We start from the raw sequence: 22,841 nt of genomic DNA, 5'->3' as shown, positions 1-22,841 counted from the left end.
AAGTAATAGAAAATGACCGATATTAGTGTCGATTTCATAGTTTTCGCGGTCGCTGAGATCAATGGTGATACTTTCATTAGCGATGATTTTCTAATTCAGCCACCATTGTATGTGGGCCGGGAGTCACCGGGGTGGAGAATTGCGAGACATGTAAAAATAATGGAAAATGACCGATATTAGTTTCAAATCAATAGTTTTCACTGTCGCTGAGATGAATGGTGATACTCACACAGGCGTTGACTTTCAAATACTGCCCCCATCGGCTGCTGGCCAGAGGCATGGTTTTTTTCAAAATTGGAACCAGAGGATCATAGGGGCTTTTATCGGAATATGTAAAAGTAGTAGAAAATGGCAGATTTTAGTGTCACATTCATAGTTTTCGCGATATCGGCTGGAGGCCAGAGGCGATTTTTTCACAATTCGAACCAAGGGGGTCTCAGGGGGCGTTTACCGGGACATGTAAAAATAGTAGAAAATGACCAATATTTGTGTCGAATCCATATTTATCGGGATTGCTCAGATGTATAGTGACAACCCCGATAGTGTTTACGTTCAAATTCAGCCCCCATCGGCCTTCCCAATGAAAACACATGTATATATATTATTTTGTTTTCCATGTAGTTAACATTAATGTCATAGTAGATTAAATGATAAAATTCGAATTAGTAATTCTGTTTTACATTGCTCCATACATACACAGGAGCAAATCCCGGGGGGATGAAGGGGACATGTCCCCTCCAATCTTGGAACTGGGGAGATTGTCCTCCCAATAATCCGATTTGAAATGTGTTTTTTGGGAGAGAAATTTGATTATTTGTGTCCGATCGCTAGAAAGGAAAGTGAGATGAAATTAATGTCCACTCAGAATAAACCTCAAATCTGCCCGCCTCCCAATGTTGAAGACAATTCTGCTCCCCTGATCCTCTACAGCATTGTTTCTCGGCTACAGAAATATTTTGAACATCGCTATATATGTATATATATAATATGGGAACGATCTTACCCGTCCCCCCCTCTCCTAATGTTGAAGACAGATTTGCGCTGTTGCATTCATACCTGTCGTTTCTCGTTTCTTTTTGTCCATGAACTCAAAATCCTGGACAAGGCTTGCATAAATTTCTCGCCGTGCTTTTTGCTTTTCAATCCTGTTCTTGAAAGAGTTGAGTTGATTTTAGTTTAGCGTCCCTTTCAGCAGCGAGGCTATATGAGACGTGGACCTACTGATTAACTTAGAATCCGAACCACATGAGCTCCCGCCGGGAATCGAACCCGGGTCTTCCACGCCAAAGGTGCGTACGCTAACCGCTTAGCCACGAGGGAGCTCTGTTCTTGAAAGAGTCTGTTATCTTATCCCATATGCAAAGTCTACATTCCACAAGTTCAATAACGATTAAAATATCGAATGGAAAAATTCCTGCCATCTCTAAAAATCTAAGCAAAACTAGAAAGGTAAGAATGCAATAATATACAACCTTTTGATCCAGTCACTGTAGCTAAAATGCAGAACTCTATCAGGGGGTCGATCCCGGTACAAAGGGGAGAGGGAAAACTTGGATATATAGCTTTGGTCTTTGTTTTCAATTGCCATTCTACACATTATTTTTTAAAATGGGAGATTTGGGATAGTTTTGGAAGTGAGAGAAAAAATCTGCAACAAGTGAAGCATGAAGTCACATCACTATTGTTGAGATCACAATCAAGAAAATGCCAAGTGAGTAACTTGTCCTTGGAGCTTGGGAAAGAGTGTTTGATTGTGTTGGTTTCGTTTCAAAATAATAATTCTACTTTGACTTGTCAAAAAATATTGTATTCAATCACTGCTTATTGAGTGGAACCGGGAAAAGTAATCTGCACACAATTCTAATGAAAATAAAAGGAAGTAATAATAATCAGGATTTTTTCCATATGCTTATGTTCACAGTGTATCAAAATTTGAAAATTACGCTTAAATTAATTTCCAGAATGTATTGAAATTTAAATGCATTAATAGATTAAAAAATATACCATCAAAGAGTGTGTGTGTGTGAGAGAGAGAGAGACAGAGAGAGAAAGAACAAAAATTAAAAATTAGTGGAAAATAATCAAGAACTTGGTTATCTAAATTTTCTATATTCTATTTGGTAATAGCTATTTAGAGGGAAACCAGTACTCTTCAAACTTCCCACATTTTATACTTATTTAATAAAGGGAATTAGCTACTCCAAAACAGAGACTGTAAAAAAATAATAAGCTGTTCCGAAGTTGTTTATAGGACAAGATAATAATAATATTATTATACAATTATAATAGAAAAAACATGGAAACAACAAAATTCCAAAGACAAGAAACGAAACAAAAATATACAGCGCCTTGTCCCTCACTCTCTTCATCTAACCCACTGGCCGGCCGACATTATCGGCCACATGTGCATCCAATCATAAGAAAACATTGCCACCGACAAAATCGGTGTCGGCGATACCGCCGACATTATCTGGGGCTTGGCCGACAGCATCTGCGTGTCGGAGGATCGGCCGATAATATCGGTGGCGTGTGTAAGCTACGATTTGAGTACATTGAAGTCGATTTCACCGCCGACATTATCGATGCTTCCACCGATATTATCGTTGCCGTGTGCAAACGCACTAAGACTTATCTTTGATCTGTATGTAAACTTTTGTCAGTTGATGCAAAAAATAAGTGTGTTTGTTCTACGCTCTACATTTCGAAACTGATTTTATAAGATGAACAGACTCCCCACACTTGAAAACAACATAGACAGATTTTCTGAAACTTTCGTACGTTGTTAGCTGCAATATTCCTGTACAGGTAATTATTCGCGGAGATGTTTACATAGAATCAAGGAAATCTTTACGATCTATGAAGAGAAAGAAAACAGACTTTGTTCTTATTTGCTGTCAATCTGCATTCCATCGGTTTCTTTTTCTCCGCGGACAATCCTAAGTTCACGCACGTGACCTAGCGAGGGAAGAGAGAGAGAAAGAAATTTACCTGGTTAGATTCCTATCTGCTGTTCTGCACTGTTGCAAAATGCAGCCAATATCTTAAACAGCTTTTAAATGGAAGAAAATTAATTTTTAATTAGCGCGCTATAATATTACCTTAGCAACAAAAAGTAAAAGTGAACATGCAATATTAATACTAATAAACATTTGGCCGAATTTTGAACTCTATAAAATAAATAGTTTTCATAAAATTTTGGAAAAAAATATGCTATGTTATTATATATATTAGGGATGGCCAAAAATTTTCGGATCCGGATATCCCGGATCCAGTGAGATCCGGATCCGGATCTTGCCGGATCCGGACCTAGATCCGGATCTCGGATCCGAATCTCAAATCCGGATCTCGGATCTGGATCCGAAATTCGAATCTCAGATCTTGATTCGTATCCAAACCTACATCTGAAATTGTGATCTTATAAAATTGAATATCTAAAATTCGTTAAAACTTTTTTCGGATTCACTGATATAGTAGGTTGCTGTGCTTTTAAATGTTTCCGTAACACGTTTGTGCTACCTTTGTTCTTTATTTTATTTTAACCTTGCAATATTTACATGTTGCACTTTCTGTCGAAGTCGCTTTAGTAAAATGTTTCCAAGTTTGATTTCTTCCCATTTCAGAGTATAGTGAACTGTCTGAAAACTGATGTAAATGGTAACAAATTCTTCTGTTTAGCTCCTCTTCGAAACTTAATGTTAGCTTCACATTGATAATATTTATTTTATTCTTAGAAAATAAACTTTCTCCTTTTCTCAGATACAAATGAAATATCTTTTAGATAAGGCCCTTTTAATCGCAGGAATACTAGACAAAACAAACGCTTTATTAATAGTAGTTTCTGACTCACTAGAGTCCAACCATCAACAAATGTAATAATGAATATCTTTCACTTCGAAGGTATATACAACAAAAAAATATAGACTGGTTGGCGTGAGAATTTCAGGAGAGCGATATGGTTGTGTTCGTTGTATGACTTTATTACCTAACTTATGGCTTGCCCTTCTGAGGTCGGTCGTTTGTTGAAGAAGTAAATATAAAAGAGATTTCTATTATTTTTTCTTCACCTTCCATGTTTCTTTAAACATGCATTGCAGGAGGTAACCAAAACATATCCATGCGTCGTATCATTGAAGCGTTTTGTGTTTTGTATATTAAAGTGTTCAAAAATATTTAACATATTCGCATTTGTTCATGTGATCTCAGGTTCAATTCTCGGTGGGAACATACATGAGAAAATTGAGAGCTGAAACAATATGAAAATAGTATTTAAAAGTCAGGAAATTGATATTAAAACTTTAGCTATATATTGGGACTGTAAGGCTGTAGTTAAATTAACCCACACGTTTCGTGAAGATATATTACGTCGTTATTGTTTTTTCACTATAAGCTACCAGATACATCCTCAGAGGCTACTTTACACTGTAGTAATCAACAGATGAAAACATTGGAAAAGGAATGGAAGGAAGGTCTCCAGAGCCTTAGATCAAGGTACTAACCTAGCATTTGCCCAGTATAACTGAGAAACAACCCTGGAAAATCCTCAGTCAGGATGGCTGGTCTCCGAATTCGAATCTGGTATTATCCAATTGCGAAGCAAGAATCATAACAAGTAGCCTGAGCTCGCTCCGTATTATTATTATTATTATTTAATTAATGTAATGTTTTAAAATTAGTGCAAATTAAACCGTACTTTATTTCTTGCTGATGCTATATTTAATACGTCTACATGAGACATCAGTCCGCTATCAAGAAAGAATACTAGAACTGGAATTCAGGGAGCGGGGGTAAAGAGATTAATGAGGATGAGGAAACTATGTACGATGCAAAAACTGAGTAATTATGACTTCGTCACAGATATATTCACTTACATACGTCAATTAATATTTCTCTGATACAGTGCACTCTTACTTTCTATAGTGGCAGGAAAATGGCCCGCTTTTGAAAACGAACACACTAAGCACGTGGGTATAGGTGCAATGTCCGTGCAAAGAAATATAGGTAAAACTAGAAAAAAAAATAGGGAAAGCGAGGAGAAATGATAAACCGCCCTTCAACTTAAAAAAAACAAACTAAAAATAACTAAACTTAGAGTTACGAAAGACGCGAGACGAATTTTATTGAAAAGATTGTTTTTCCTTAGTGATTAGTTCTTCTAACTATGAACATGAATTAAAAAGAAAACAAGTAGCTAGCTCCGAGTTTCGCAAACTAGTTGAAAAGAAAATATTGGATAAAATTTAATAATAAAGAAGGCATTTATGATAATTAAAACAAACTGAATTCTTGGCACGACAGTCCTTTAGTTCCTACCAGCGGCCTTACGTTCAAAGTGGGGATGTGTAGTCAACGCACCGACACCCGAAGTCCTTATGCCGGCTTTCTAGACTGGAGTCCGCTACCTCTTACTTAAGATAACTCCCCCACGATGCTGGGTCAACATCGAAATTGTTGTGTGCCTCTCCGGAAATTGAACCCATGACCACGGGCACCGAAGGCAGGTTTTCAGTCTTCTATAGACGAAAAGCTATAGTTACACACATTATCTAATACAGAAATAAGTTCTGATTCTCTAATAGCTGCTGATGGTGATAGTCAAGGTTCACCGAAGCATGAACCCAAACCCAAACTGAGATATTGATGTCACTGGAACGCCTGAAAAGTCATTGTGGGTAAGTGAATTGCCCGGATGTCCGGAATTGTCAGGATGAAGGGCGATGGTGATGTGAAATGCGGGGCTGTCAGAGATACTACTTATGATAATTGGATTTATAATCTATGTTGCCATAAACCCTCTTCAAGAACATAACTGTTAATCTTAGCTTTGAAAATGTTACATAAGGAGTTTTATTGCTATTATTAGGTTGCACTAGGAATTATCGGATTTATTTTAACGCTTAATTTTTACATCTCTTCTAATTTACGAATATTTAAATCGCAATGATACCCTTAAGGTCAATTAGTGATATTTTAAATCATGAAATGAAATGAAATCTTTAAGTTTAACGTCCCGCGGTTATGCCGGTTAGGCTAAAGGAGACGGTGATAATGAGAAATGAGTGAAATGTTGGAATGAAGGAAGTGGGAAGAAACGGGAGAACCCCGAGAATACCCACGAGCACGATGTTTGTCCACCACAAAGTCCACACGGCGCGTGCTGTGATCGAACCAGGAACCCCAATCACCGGAGGTGAACGCTCTACCACGGAGCCACCGCACCCTTCATTTTAAATCATTTCGAACCAACTTTATATACGGTTAGTCTTACTATATTTGAATAATTGAGACCAGAAGCAGTCTACACGCTAAGTCCAAAAGAATCTTGGCCGACCTCCTGATAAACCACGTCTTTCAGAAAGGTGAATTGTGGCAATCCGATACCCACATGAGGAAATCTTCGGTTCAGTGTGAAAGCTTCCATAAGAACCAGCACTCTCATCAGTGAAATGTGCTTTGGTAATTTTTATTCAATGTGAAAGTACCTAACTTTATTGCTAAAAAAATGGCATTTATTTCAAACAACTCGCCATTACAGTTTCCGTATTTAAACACAACACTCATGAAAAGTCATGTTAAAGCGCGACTTGCCCCTGAAAAAGAATATATATCTGTTTTTAGTTTCTCGTGTTCCCCAAAGTACACCCGGACTTAGTGCAAGTGCCTTCCGCTCGCACTACCTAGGTACAAACGGCTACGATCATGGTACTAGCACTTGTTTCGGTTTCCAGATCTCAAATATTTATCTTTCAGCCTGATTCTATGTATGAATCCGAAATTTCAAATCTAGATAAGGGGCACCAAAATTCATAGTTTATTCTCGGTGCTCATATTGTGATTTATTAAATAATTATTAAATCTAATTGTAAGTTATACATTTGATATTTTGAGCAGACTGAGCAAGATAAATATACGTAAAAACTAGTCAATACTTATCTTAATTATTTATGTTTTCTTAACTGTCAATGAAATAGGTGTATTGAGGAATTTTAAATATTCGTGTTTTGTATTCCGGCTTCAAATATAAATATGTATGTATTTCATCTCGGTCCTGCAACCGGGTGGACTTAGATTCGACATTCGAACTCTCATCCGGATCAAATCAGATTATTTTTTAGTTAGGCAAGCATTTAATCGTTAGTGTAGATTGAAGGAGACAAATAGACTTGCCAGTATTCTTCTTAATTTTCTGTTTTCTTCTTCACTGTCAGGACTTCGTGAAATTTCTTTCGGCGAATTTTTGATATTCAAGTTTATCACAATTTGGGTGGGATGTGGGTTTGGATAAGAATCAAGATCTGAGATCCGAATTTCGAACCCAGATCCGAATTTCGAATCCAGATCCGAGATCCGGACCCAGATCCGGATCTTCGAATCCTACCAGATCCGGATCCGGCCATCCCTAATATATATAACGTTACCCTCGCGTCCCCCCTCAGTTTTACCCTTACTATATATGAGAATTAACATTTCCCTTTATACTTATTATGGACATTACAAAATGGATACTCAGAACAGTTTTGGTTTTCAAACACTAATGCCAAGAAGCAAGCATATCTCCATGAAACAAGCATATCGTTTTGTTTATTTCTTTCTTTCTTGACTCTTCGATCTAGTCGATCGCCTGAAGGCAAAACATCGCACAGCAAACAAGCTGCTTCGACACGTGCCAACGACAGAACGAAAGTCTTGAGTTTAGTACTCAAACTACACTCAGGCAAAAAAAAAAAAAAAGCAAAATGCCCGCACGCTTCTGTGCCTTGTAATATTGTGTTAAAAAAATACAAGGTCAGCTGTCAGACACCTGATAAGACTTTTATACAAATCGTCGTTGTTTGAAGCCTCTTTATTCCTCATAAAAACAATATATCCAGATTCGCGAAAGCCCACAGAGATTGTATTCTATTAGAAAGTTAAAAAAATATCTTTATCATTCAGATCATTTATTATTATTATTATTATTATTATTATTATTATTATTATTAGTAGTAGTAGTAGTAGTAGTAGTAGTAGAATTACCACGTAATATTTTTCGTTAGTCCTTACAGCAATTAACACTTAGCAGCAGAGGTAAAAGTGCTTGGGAATGCAGGGGACGCCGTCCCACACCACCAAAAAATGTGTACGGCGTCCCCCCAGTTCCTAAGAAATTACAATGGGCAAAGATAGGCATGGGGGACGGCGTGATGTCATGCCGCTACCTACCGTTCCCCTACCTTTTCAGATTCACTTTATCTTTGCTTAGCAGGAAATCGATACAAGAGTTAGTAGGACAGCCACTCTTTATTGATAAAAATCGTAATTTGGCGTTATTAAAAACAAAATTTCTGTGTCTAGAGGTAGAAGAGAGGGGACCATGGAAGTTACTATTGCCACGTACAAAAATGAAACCTGTATTCAACACTGACTACGTATAATTCAAGGATTTTTTTAAAGCAAAATGCTTACACCTTTTCAAAAGTAAAATTAAAATAATTACTAAGAAATACATTCATTGAAAAACTCAGGGGTGGCAAGTCCACCGTTTTAAATCTGCTGCAGAGCGTTCGAGTCCAAATTCAAGTAAAGTTAACGCATGGAAGACCCAGGCTCGATTCCCGGTGGAAGTGCATGTGATTCGGATTCGACGTTAATTAGTAGGTCCACGTTTTATATAGCTTCGCTGCTGAAAGGGACGTTAAGTTCAAAATCAACTCAAGAAAAGTTAAAACAATGAGAATGTTTTCTACTGTTTTGTCGTATGCAATTCTATGTTAAATAAAACTACATACACTATTTGATAATGGAAGCATCGTCAGAAATACAGTATCCAATAAATCAAACTTTTCGAGGAGGGTTTATCTGAAGATACATACAAATATTGAAAATAGTTTAAAAAGGTGCATAATGCGGAAATAATATTTTATCGCGTATGAACTTAAGGCTTCTAGAACAGCAAATTCTGACCAGATATTAACACCGCAGAACCAGAATATGATCAAGGGATGGACTAAACCAGCGTTTCCCAACCGGTGTGCCGCGGCACAGTGGTGTGCCGCGAATGGGTCGCTGGTGAGCCGCGAGGAAATCGGAACAAAATTATTAATTCTATAGCAATCAAATTGCAAGACATACAGAAAAAAAGTATATTTGTATTTCAAATTACTAGGCCTACTATGAATCTAAAATTTAAAGTTTCATACTGTGTTACTTTTCTGTAGAACATTTTTCTGTACATTTCTAATTTTGAAAAAAAAAGTGTTATCATTGTTATGACCATTATTGCTTCTTTATTGTTGCAGACTATTTCGTAACTTGAAATTTTAAAATATTATTCAATCCTTCCGGCAACGTAAACATGCATACGAATTACCTATATTTGTGTTTTAAAAGTAAAAGAGATTCGTTTGTTCGTTCGTTATTTAGTGATCCGCCTTCTTAATGAAAGGTTGGATACAGTTTTGGAAAAAAAATGTATTTTTAACAACTTGAGCCCTATATCGGATTGTAATTGTTTTCTATTTTTAAATTAAAATGAAAAATAAGCATAATGATTTACCACGGGTTAAAAACAGTGGTCTAGCTTTCTTCTCTGTGAGAAGGATGTCAGTAATCAGAAAAAAATACTACAGTATTTTATATTTTCAAATAATAATAATAATAATAATAATAATAATAATAATAATAATAATAACAATAATAATAATAATAATAATAATAATAATAATAATAATAATAATAATAATAATAATAATATGTGCGCCGCGAGAATTCAAGTTACCCTGGTGTGCCACAAGTTGAAAAAGGTTGGGAAACGCTGGACTAAACCATAGTTTCCAACTTTACCCAGTGTAAATAAAGTAGGATTGAAACCCACTCTATCCAGTGTACACCTGAGCGTCATGGGGGGGAGGGGGGCTGTATCCCTATCCCCTATAAAATTCCTCTTGGATCCGCGCCTGTTGAAACCAATTCATATCTCATAACTTCATACACGGCATGATCAAGCACTGAATCTATTGAAATCTTACTACATAAAATAATTATCAAGTGTCTACACTTGTTCTATTAAAGCTCATAGTATATTCCATCATAATATAAATTGTCACTCATGTAGTGTGTGCTAATATAACTAGGGATGCGCACGAGACAAGATTTGTGGCTGTCTAGTCTCGAAAATGTGCTGTAAAAGTGATGTCTCGACTCGAAAAATGTATATTTCTCTATTGGAAGTGCCATGTCTCGACTCGAATTTTGTCAGGAAAATCCTGTCTCGATTCGTCTCGTGCGCATCCCTAAATGTAACTCATGACAAAAATGTTTTGTTTTAAAACAAAATTAAACGGTTGAAGTGGACTCTGCCGAGTAGAAGACATCCAATTTATTAAACCGCCTCGCAACTCACTTGGCAGCACACTTAGGTTACACTCTTCACCTTTTTCCCATGCTATCTAAAGTATCGGCTAATCTTAAATTCGCATTGCCGATTCGGGTTTTCTAACAAGAATTATTATGTTGCAACTTAATTTGGATGTGAAATCCTGACTTAATTAGCATTTAAGAACTTCGAAGTCTGCATTAAAATCATGACAGAAATATAGTTAAATCTCAGTTCTAAATTTTATGTCTAGCTTGCATCTAAATACTTGTGCTGTCATTTCTTTCAATGTTGGTAGGAGCCGAAGTTCCAATTGATCCCAATTTTTCGCTTTAATTCCCTCTATTTGTTCATAAAATTTTAGAGAAATATTATTATTAACAAGCAACACTTTTGAAGTGTAACACTCCGATCTTCATAAAATTTGGAAGGTAGATACTATACATGAAATAAACGAATACGTGTTTCTTATTTTCTGCGGAGAAAAGGGTTTTAAGGGGCAAGAGACCCCACCCACAATTTTGAAAGTTGACGCCCCAAAGGCAAAAACCAAGGAAACCGAAGTAAACGAAATTTTACACACACATTGCAGATATAAAATGAGGGAACACGTGTTTCGTATTTTCCTGGAAAAAACGGTTAGGTGGGGACCGGATCCCTCCAAAACTTTCATCACGAAATATCGAAAGTGATAATAGCAATTTGACAAATGTGTGTAAATGACACAAAGAATTGCAACGAAACTTTGTGTATGAACAACATACCAAAAAATAAAGGAGCACGGTTTTTTTTTATTTTGTGCTGAGAAACGATTTCAGGGGGCAAAAGCTATCACCCAAAATTTTGAAAGTTAAGGCCCGGAAGGCCAGAGGAAGTGAACCGAACTGAACGAAATTGTGCACAGATATTGTCGACATAAAATGAGGGAATACGTTTTTCTCATTTTCCTGAGAAAAAAAAAGAAAACCGTTTAGGTGGGACACACACACCTCCAGAACTTAGATCATGAAATATCAAAACTGCTAATAACAGAAGTGTTTGAAGGACATGACGAATTGGAACGACACATTGTGTAGGGACAATACGCAAAAAATAAACGAATACGGTTTTTCTTTTATTTTCTGCGGAAAAACGGTTTTAGGGGGCAAAAGCCCCCACCCCAAATTTTGAAATTTGAGGCCCAAAATGCAAGAAGAAGTGCACCGAATTAAATGAAATTGTGCGCAGATATTGTAGACGAAAAACGAGATAATTGGGTTTCGTATTTTCCTGGGAAAAGCGGTTGAGTGAGGCACGGACCTTCAAAACCGTTGATTACGGAATAGCAAAAGTGCAAATAAGCATACGCAAAAGTTCCTAAAGAATATGGAGAATTGGAACGAAACTTCGTAAAGGGACTATTTGCAAAACAGTATATGAAACGTGTTTTAATTTTTGCGGAAAAACAGTGTTGGGGCCTAGGTCCCATCCCAAAAAAAAAGGAAATATTACCGTAATAGCTCAGAAAGGAGTGGACCCAAGCAAATCAAATTGTGTGTAGACATTATATGTAAAATAAGGGCTCTCGTGTTTCTCAAGTGTTCCTATCCGTTTTGCTTCAAATTTGGCATACCAATAGCAAACTGGAAATAAATCGACACGTGTTTTTCTTTATGCTGAAAAAACATTGCAAGGGTTAAAGGTGCCTTCTGAAATACTATAAAATGCGCTATACTGTTTGTGTTTGCTGTTACTTGATCTGCCAAATTTGAAGAAATCGGATGGAGACACGACACTTGTGAAACACGAGAGGCCATATTTTACATATCCAATATCTACATACAATTGCTTTCGCTTCGGTCCACTTCTCCCGCGACTCGACGCCTCGGTTCATTTTTTTTCTTTCAGGAAAATACGAAACACCTCTACAATACTAGTGGACATTTCATTCACTTCGGTCCACTTCTTTTTGTCTTTCGGGGTCAAATTCCAAAATTGTAGACGGGGGCTTTTGCCAACAAAAACCGTTTTTAACCAAAATTAAAAAATGTATTCGTTTATTTTTTGCGTATTGCCCATACTCGCAGAGCTCCTCCGTGGCTAAGCGGTTAGCGTACGCGCCTTTGGCGTGGGAGACCCGGGTTCGATCCCCGGCGGGAGGTTCGAACACGACGGCGTGGTTCGGATTCCACGTTAATCAGTAGGTCCACGTCTCATATAGCCTCGCTGCTGAAAGGGACGCTAAACTAAAATCAACTCAACTCAACCCATACACGCAGTTTGATGCAATTATTCATGTCCGTTACACGCATCTGATATACTGTTACTAGATATTTTGATATTTCGTGATGAAGGGTTTGGAGGGATCCATGCTCCACCTGGCCGTTTTTTCCAGGAAAATAAGGAAACTTATTCCCTAATTTTGTGTCTACAATATCTGTCCAAATTTCATTCACTTCAGTTCACTTCTTCTTACCTTTCGCGCGTCAACTTTCAAAATTTTGGTTTTGGGTTCTTTTGCCCCTAAAACCGTCTTTCCGCAAAAAAGAAAAACATATTCTTTATTTTTTGTCCACACAGAAAGTTTTGTTGCAATTCTTCATGTCTTTTACACACATCTAACATATTGCTACTAGCATTTTTCATTTTTTGTGATCAAAGCTTTGGAGGGGTCGGTGCCCCACCCAACCGATTTCTAAAGGAAAATACGAAACCCGTATTCACTCATTTTATGTCTACAATATCTGTGCACAAATTCACTCCCTTCGGTTCACTTCTTTTTGCCTTTCGGGAGTCAATATTCAAAATTTTGTTTGGGAGGTTTTGCCCCCCAAAAACCGTTTTCCCGCAGAACATAACAAAACCCGTATTCATTTACTTTCTGGGTATTGTCCATACACAAAGTTATGTTGCAATTCTTTATTTCCTTTACACACCTCTGACATACTGTTATTTTTACTTTTGATTTTTCGGGATCAAAGGTTTGGAGGGGTCTGTGTACCACCCTACTGTTTTTCCCAGGAAAGTACGAAACTCGTACCCTCATTACACGTCTGCAATATCTGTGCACAATTTCATTCACTTCGGCTCACTTCTTCTTGCCTTTCGGACGTCAACTTTCAAAATTTCGGGTGGTGGCTTTTGCCCCTGAAACCGTTTTTCCGCAGAACAAAAAAAAAAGTATTCATTTTTCTGCGTATTGTTAATACACAAAGTTATGTTGGAATTCTTCAAGTTGTTTGCACACATCTGACATACTGTTGGTAGCACTTTTAATATTTCGTGATCACAGGTTTTGAGGTGTCCATGCAGCACCCAACCCTGTTTTCCAGGAAAATAGAAAACCGTATTCCCTCATTTTACGTCTACAATATCTGTGTAGAAATTCATTCACTTCGGTTCACTTCTTTTTGCCTTTCGGGCGTCAATTTTCAAAATTTTGTTTGGGAGCTTTTGCCCCCTAATACCATTTATCAACAGAACATAAAAGAACCCGTATTGCTTTATTTCTGGCGTATTATCCATACAAAAAGTTTCATTGCAATTCTTCATGTCCCTTATACACTTTCTACATACTGTTATTAGCATTTTAATTTTTTGTGATCAAAGGTTTGGAGGGGTCCGTGCCCCACACGACTATTTTCTCCAGGAAAATATGAAACCCGTATCCTTATTTTATGTCTACAATATATGTTCACATTTGCACTCACTTCGATTCACTTCTTGGGGCCGCGGTGGCTCAGTGGTAGAGCGTTCACCTCTGGTGCTTGGGGTCCCGGGTTCGATCCCAGCCCCCGCCAAGTGAACTTTGTGGTGGACAAACACCGTGTGCGTGGGTTTTCTCGGGGTTTTCCCGTTTCCTCCCACTTTCTTCATTCCGCCATTTCATTCATTACTCATCATCACCGTCTCCTTTAGCCTAACCGGCATAACCGTGGGACGTAAAACTTAAAGATTTCATTTCATTTTTTTCGATTCACTTCTGTTTGCCTTTCGAGTTCAACTTTCAAAATTTATTGTGGGAGCTTTTGCCCCCTAACCGTTTTCCCGCAGAACTTAGAAAAACCCGTATTCGTTTACTTTTTGCGTATTGTCCATACACAAAGTTATGTTGCAATTTTTCATGTCCTTGACACACATCTGACATACTAGCACTTTTGATATTTTGTGATCAAACGTTAGGGAGGGTCCGTGCCGCACCCACTCCTTTTTTCCAGGAAAATAGCAAACCCATATTCCCTCATTTTATGTCTACAATGTCCGTGCACAATTTGATTCACTTCGGTTCACTTCTTTTTGCCTTCACGGCGTCAACTTTCATAATTTTGTGTGAGAGCTTTTGCCCCTAAAACCGTTTTTCCGCAGAAAAAAACCTTCTCCATTTTTTTTTTTTTGCGTATTGCCCGTACATAAAGTTTCATTGGAATTCTTCATGTCCTTTACACAAATCTGATATACTGTTACTAGCACTTTTGATATGAGCAAATGTTTGGAGTGGTCCGTGCCCCACCTAACAGTTTTTTCAGGAAATACGGAACTAGAATTCCCACATTTTATTTTCACAATATGTGTGAAAAAATTCATTCACTTCGGTTCACTTCTTCTTGCTTTTTCGGCGTCAAATTTCAAACTTTTGGGATGGGTTCATTTGCCCCCCTAAAACCGTTTTCCTGCAGAACATTAAGAAAACGTATTCTTTCATTTTTTGCCTATTGTTCATACACAAAGTTTCGTTGCAATTCTTCATGTTCTATACACACATTTGACATATTGTTACAAGAACTTTTATTTTTCGTGGTCAAATGTTTGGAGGGGTCCGTGCCCCACGCGGCCGTTTTTTCCAGAGAAATACGACATTCGTATCCTCATTTTACGTATTCAATATCTGTGAAAATTTTTATTCACTTCGGTTTAGTTCTGCTTTTCAGGGGCCGCCGTGGCTCAGTGGTAGAGCATTCACCTCTGGTGCTTGGGGTCCTGGGTTCGATCCCAGCCTCCGCCAAGTGAACTTTGTGGTGGACAAACACCGTGTGCGTGGGTTTTCTAGGGGTTCTCCGTTTCCTCCCACTTTCTTCATTCCACCATTTCATTCATTACTCATCATCAACATGTCTCCTTTAGCATAAACGTGAGACGTAAAACTGAAAGATTTCATTTTTTCTTCTGCCTTTCGGGCGTTAACTTCCAAAATTTTATGTGGGAATTTTTCCCTCTAAAACCGGTTTTCCGCGGAAAATAATAAAAAAAATATTCATTTATTTTTTTGTCCACACATAAAGTTTCGTTGCAATTCTTCATGTCCTTTACACACATCTCAGATACGGTTACTAGCACTTTTGATATTTCGTGATCAAAGGTTTGGAGGGGTTAGTGCCCCACCGAACCGTTACTTCCAGAAAAATACTAAAACCGTATTCACTCATTTTACGTTTACAATATATGTGCACAAGTTCATTCATTTCGATTCACTTGTCCTTGCTTTTCGTTCGTCAACTTTCAAAATTTTGGGTTTGAGCTTTTTTCCCTTAAAACTGATTTTTTCACAGAAAATTTAAATAAATGTTTTCCTTTATTTTTGCGTGTTGTCCATAGACGCAGTTTGATTAAATTCTTCATGTCCTTTACACACATCTGACATGCTGTTACCAGCACATTTGATTTTCCGTGCCACGTTCCGTGCCCCACCTAACCGTTTTTTCGAGGAAAATACGAAACTCGTATCCTCATGTTACGTTTGCAATATCTTCGCTTAATTTCGTTCACTTCGGTTCACTTCTTGCCTTTCGGACATCAAGTTTCAAGATTTTCGGTGGGAGCTTTTGCCCCTAAATCCGTTTTTCTGCAGAAAATTTAAAAAGGCCGTATTCCTTTAGTTTTTGCGTATTTTCAATACAAAATGTTCCGTTGCAATTATTCATGTCTTTTACACACTTCTGACATACTGTTACTAGCAGTTTTGATATTTCGTGAGAAAAGGTTTGGAGGGGTCCGTGCCCCACCCAACCGTTTTTTCCAGGAAAATACGAAACTCCTATTCCCTCCTTTTACGTCTACAATATCTGAGCACAATTTTATTGACTTTGGTTCAGTTGTTCTTGCCTTTCGGGTGTCAACTTTCACAATATAGAGTGGGGCTTTTATATTAAAACTTACGTAATTTTATGTAACTGTTTCTTTTTTATGAGATTCTTTTTTTGGGAGGTGAGGAGAGAAATGTTTTCCTCTGATATGTGTCTTTTGCCATTCATCTTTTTTGAACTGCTTAAGTAAGATCATTTTGTAACTTTTGATGTCATCCATCTCCGTCATGATAATATTATTGTCATTTTTAACAATTTGTTTTATTTCCTCATTTGCAGTCTGCCACACTGATATATTTATTACAAAATTGAGGTTTGGTCCAGCGCCTTTCGAATTCGGAACCAACCCAACCGCCGAGCTTTTTGGGTTGCATGCTATTGCAGGAAAACGAGAATTGCAGGTGGTAATGCACTTTTGGAGTCGTGTATACATTTCAACGCGCTTTAATCGCCGGCATCAATGGTGGTATAAAGTTAGCCACCGAGCGAGTGCTTGCTCAGTTTTCAGAGAGTATTCAAAGGTAAAGGAGGGGAGATTTTGTAAATCTCTGTTTAGTCTCTTGTATACACGACTCCAAAAGTGCATTACCACCTGCAATTCTCGTTTTCCTGCAATAGCAGGCAACCCAAAAAGCACGGCGGTTCGGTCGGTTCCGAATTCTAAAGGCGCTAGACCAAACCTCAAATCTGTAATAAATATATCAGTGTGGCAAACTGCAAATAAGGGAATAAAACAAATTGTTAAAAATGATAATAATGTTATCGTGACGGAGATGGATGACACCAAAAGTTACAAAATGATCTTACTTAAGCAGTTCAAACAAGATGAATGTCAAGAAACATATATAAGAGGAAAGCATTTCTCTCCTCACCTCCCAAAAAAAGAATCTCATAAAAAAGAAAAAGTTACATAAAGTTACATAAGTTTTAATATAAAAGTCCCACTCTATATTGTGAAAGTTGACACACAAAACGCAAGAACAACTGAACCAAAGTCAATGAAATTGTGCACAGATATTGTAGACGTAAAAGGAGGGAATACGAGTTTCGTATTTTCCTGGAAAAAAACGGCTGGGTGGGGCACGGACCCCTCCAAACCTTTGATCACGAAATATCATAACTGCTACTAACAGTATGTCAGAAGTGTGTAAAAGACATGAAGAATTGCAACGGAACTTTTTGTATTGAAAATACGCAAAAACTAAAGGAATACGGGCTTTTTAAATGTTCTGCGGAAAAACGGATTTAGGGGCAAAAGGTCCCACCCAAAATTTTGAAACTTGATGTCCGAAAGGCAAGAAGTGAACCGAAGTGAACGAAATTAAGGCAGATGTTGCAAACGTAACATGAGGATACGAGTTTTGTATTTTTCTCGAAAAAACGGTTGGGTGGGGCGCGGACCCCTCCAAACCTTTGATCATGGAAAATCAAATGTGCTGGTAACAGCATGTCATATGTGTGTAAAGGACATGAAGAATTTAATCAAACTGCGTGTATGGACAATACGCAAAAAATAAAAGAAAACATTTATTTAAATTTTCTGTGAAAAAACGGTTTTAAGGGGATAAAAGCTCAAACCCAAAATTTTGAAAGTTGACGCACGAAATATAAAAGGAAGTGAACCGAAGCGAATGAAATTGTGCACAGATATTGTAGACAAAACGGAGAATCCGCGTTTCGTATTTTCCTGGAAAGAACGGTTGAGTGGGGCGCCGATCCCTCCAAATATTTGATCACGAAAAGTGAAAAGGCTAGTAACAGTATGTCAGTCAGATGTGTGTTGTAAAAACATGAAATATTGAAACGAAACTTCTTGTATGGATAATACACAAAAAATAAAGGAACACAGGATTTTCTATGTTCTTCGCAAAGACGGTTTTAGGGGGCTACCTCAAAATTTTGAAATTTGACGCCCGAAAGGTAAGAAGAAGTGAACCGAAGTGAAAGAAATTTTTCTCAGGTATTGTAGATATAAAATGTAGGAATACGGGTTTAGTATTTTTCTGGAAGAAACGATTAGGTGGGGCACTAACCCCTCCAAACCTTTGATCACGAAATATCAAAAGTGCTAGTAACCGTATCTGAGATGTGTGTAAAGGACATGAAGAATTGCAACGAAACTTTGTGTGTGGACAAAAAAATAAATGAACATTGTTTTTTTATTTCCCGCGGAAAAAAACGGTTTTAGAGGGAAAAAGCTCCAACCCAAAATTTTGGAAGTTAACGCCCGAAAGGCAGAAGAAAAAAATGAAATCTTTGAGTTTTACGTCCCACGGTTATGCCGGTTAGAATAAAGGAGACGGTGATGATGAGTAATGAATGAAATTGTGTTATGAAGAAAGTGGGAGGAAACGGAGAACCCCTAGAAAACCCACGCACACGGTGTTTGTTCACCACAAGGTTCACTTGGCGGGGGCTTGGATCGAACCCGGGACCCCAAGCACCAGAGGTGAACTCTACCACTGAGCCACCGCGGCCCCTGAAAGGCAGAAGTAAACCGAAGTGAATAAAAATTTTCACAGATATTGAATACGTAAAATGAGGATACGAGTTTCGTATTTCCTTGGAAAAAACGGCCGCGTGGGGCACGGACCCCTCCAAACATTTGACCACGAAAAAAAAATCTAGTAATAATATGTCAAATGTGTGTAAAGGACATGAAGATTTGCAACGAAACTTTGTGTATGAACAATACGAAAAAATAAAAGAATACGTCTTTTAATGTTCTGCAGGAAAACGGTTTAAGGGGACAAAAGAACCCACCCCAAAAGTTTGAAATTTGACGCCGGGAAAGCAAGAAGAAATGAACCGAAGTGAATGAAATTTTGCACACATATTGTGAAAATAAAATGTGGGAATACTAGTTCCGTATTTCCTGAAAAAAAAAACTGTTAGGTGGGGCACGGACCCCTCCAAACATTTGCACAGGAAATATCAAAAGTGCTAGTAACAGTATATCAGATTTGTGTAAAGGACATGAAGAATTCCAATGAAACTTTATGTACGGGCAATACGCAAAAAATGTAGAAGGGTTTTTTTCTGCGGCAAAACGGTTTTAGGGGCAAAAGCTCTGACAAAATTATGAAAGTTGGCGCCAGAAAGGCAAAAAGAAGTGAACCGAAATGAATCAAATTGTGCACGGACGTTGTAGACATAAAATGAGGGAATATGAGTTTGTTATTTTCCTGGAGAAAAGGGGTGGTGGGGCCAGGGCCGGATTTAGCATTTTGGCGCCCCTAGGCCCAATATTTTTTTCCGTCCTCTAGTCTGGTTAAAGTTACTTTCTTAAAAACCTTCATTTAAAAATATATCAGGCCTATATGTTAATTGCTTAAACACCACTCCACGATGCAATTTTATCTTTAACTTTACCAACAATTATTTGTTCCAATGAACTTCAAATTCAGAATGCTTTATTAGCCTGATTTTTTTTAATCAATTCAAAAAATATGTTAAGTTGTGGCTATTTATTTTATTTCTAGATATTTTTAATTTTTTTTCTCTCGGCCGTGCGCCCCCTGGGAGCTTGCGCCCATAGGCCGGGGCCTACCGGGCCTATTGGGAAATCCGGCCCTGGGTGGGGCACGGACCCTTCCTAACGTTTGATCACAAAATATCAAAAGTGCTAGTATGTCAGATGTGTGTCAAAGACTTGAAGAATTGCAACATAACTTTGTGTATGGACAATACGCAAAAAGTAAACGAATACAGGTTTTTCTAAGTTCTGCGGGAAAACGGTTTTAGGGGCAAAAGCTCCCACCCTAAAGTTTGAAAGTTGAGCTCGAAAGGCAAAAAGAAGTGAACCGAAGTGAGTGCAAATGTGCACATATATTGTAGACATAAAATGAGGATACGAGTTTTATATTTTCCTGGAGAAAATGGACGTGTGGGGCACGTATCCCTCCTAACCTTTGATAACAAAAAATTAAAATGCTAATAACGGTATGCAGAAAGTGTATAAAGGACATGAAGAATTGCAATACAATTTATGTATGGATAATACGCCAGAAATAAAGCAATACCGGTTCTTTTATGTTCTGCTGAAAAATGGTATTAGGGGCCAAATGCTCCCACACAAAATTTTGAAAATTGACGTCCGAAAAGCAAAAAGAAATGAACCGAAGTGAATGAATTTCTATGTAAAATGAGGGAATATTGTTTCCTATTTTCCTGGAAAAAAGGGTTGGGTGCTGCATGGACACCTCAAAACCTGTGATCACGAAATATTAAAAGTGCTACCAACAGTGTGTCAGATGTGTGCAAACAACATGAAGAATTCTAGCATAACTTTGTGTATTAACAATACACAAAAAAGAATCCTTTTTTTTTCTGCGGAAAAACGGTTTCAGGGGCAAAAGCCACCACCCGAAATTTTGAAAGTTGACGTCCGAAAGGCAAGAAGAAGTGAGCCGAAGTGAATGAAATTGTGTACAGATATTGCAGACGTGAAATGAGAATACGAGTTTTGTACTTTCCTGGGAAAAAAGTAGGGTGGTGCACAGACCCCTCCAGACCTTTTATCACGAAAAATCAAAAGTAATAGTAACAGTATGTCAGATCTGTGTAAAGGAAATGAAGAATTGCAACCTAACTTTGTGTATGGACAATACGCAGAAAGTAAATAAATACGGTTTTTTTATGTTCTGCGGGAAAACGGTTTTTGGGGGGCAAAATCTCCCAAACAAAATTTTGAATGTTGACTCCCGAAAGGCAAAAAGAAGCGAACCGAAGGGAGTGAAATTTTGCACAGATATTGTAGACATAAAGTGAGTGAATACGGGTTTCGTATTTTCTTGGAGAAATCGGTTGGGTGGGGCACCTACCCCTCCAAACCTCTGATCACAAAAAATGAAAAATGCTAGTAACAATATGTCAGATGTGTGTAAAAGACATGAAGAAATGCAACAAAACTTTTTGTATGGACAAAAAATAAAGGAATATGTTTTTTTCTTTTTTTGCGGAAAGACGGTTTTAGGGGCAAAAGAACCCAAAACCAAAATTTTGAAAGTTGACGCGCGAAAGGTAAGAAGAAGTGAATGAAATTTATACAGATATTGTAGACTCAAACTTAGGGAATATGGTTTTCGCATTTTCCTGGAAAAAACGGTTAGGTGGGGCACGGACCACTCCAAACTCTTCATCACTGAATATCAAAATATCTAGTAACAGTATATTAAATGTGTGTAACGGACATGAGGAATTGCATCAAACTGCGTGTGTGGGCAATACGGAAAAAATAAAAGAATACATTTTTAAATTTTGGTTAAAAACGGTTTTGGTTGGCAAAACCCCCGTCTACAATTTTGGAATTTGACCCCAAAAGACAAGAAGGAGTGGACCGAAGTGAATGAAATGTGCATTAATATTGTAGAGGGAAGGTGAGGGAATACGTGTTTCGTATTTTCCTGAAAGAAAAAAAAATGTGAGTGAACCGAGGCGTTGAGTTGTGGGAGAAGTGGACCGAAGCGAAAGCAATTGTATGTAGATATTGGATATGTAAAATATGGCCTTCCGTGTTTCACAAGTGTCGATTTTTTCAAATTTGGCAGATCAAGTAACTGCAAACACAAACAGTAAAGCGTCTTTTATAGTATTTCAGGAGGCACCTTTAATCCTTGCAATGTTTTTTCAGCATAAAGAAAAACACGTGTCGATTTATTTTCAGTTTGCTATTGATATGCCAAATTTGAAGCAAAACGGATAGGAACACTTGAGAAACACGAGAGCCCTTATTTTACATATAATATCTACACACAATTTGATTTGCTTGGGTCCACTCCTTTCTGAGCTATTACGGTAATATTTTCTTTTTTCCGGATGGGACCTAGGCCCCAACGCTGTTTTTTCGCAAAAATTAAAACATGTTTCATATACTGTTTTGCAAATAGTCCCTTTACGAAGTTTCGTTGCAATTCTCCATATTCTTTAGGAACTTTTGCGTATGCTTATTTGCACTTTTGATATTCCGTAATCAACGGTTAGAAGGACCGTGCTCACTCAACCGCTTTTCCCAAGAAAATACGAAACCCAATTATCTCGTTTTTCGTCTACAATATCTGCGCACAATTTAATTTAATTCGGTGCACTCCTTCTTGCATTTTGGGCCTCAAATTTCAAAATTTGGGGTGGGGGCTTTTGCCCCCTAAAACCGTTTTTTCCGCATAAAAAAAGAAAAACCGTATTCGTTTATTTTTTGCGTATTGTACACAATGTGTCGTTCCAATTCGTCATGTCCTTCAAACACTTCTGTTATTAGCAGTTTTGATATTTCATGATCTAAGTTCTGGAGGTGTGTGTGTCCCACCTAAACGGTTTTCTTTTTTTTTTCTCAGGAAAATGAGAAAAACGTATTCCCTCATTTTATGTCTACAATATCTGTGCACAATTTCATTCACTTCTGTTCACTTCCTCTGGCCTTCGGGCCTTAACTT

At 37.7% G+C, this 22,841-nt stretch overlaps 1 protein-coding gene across 1 annotated transcript in view; it reads left to right on the top strand.

Annotated features, from left to right (window-relative positions):
* LOC145687543 (cell adhesion molecule Dscam2-like) overlaps window positions 1-22,841 on the top strand; it is a 1,184,503-nt gene that overhangs the window by 412,523 nt on the left and 749,139 nt on the right. The gene's annotated exons all lie outside the window — the stretch shown is intronic.

Source organism: Thermobia domestica, chromosome 6 (genome assembly GCF_964235325.1).
Source record: "Thermobia domestica chromosome 6, izTheDome1.hap1.1, whole genome shotgun sequence".
NCBI lineage: Eukaryota > Metazoa > Arthropoda > Insecta > Zygentoma > Lepismatidae > Thermobia > Thermobia domestica.
The sequence above is the reverse complement of the archived record's forward strand: the minus strand, read 5'-3'. Positions and strand labels throughout refer to the sequence as shown.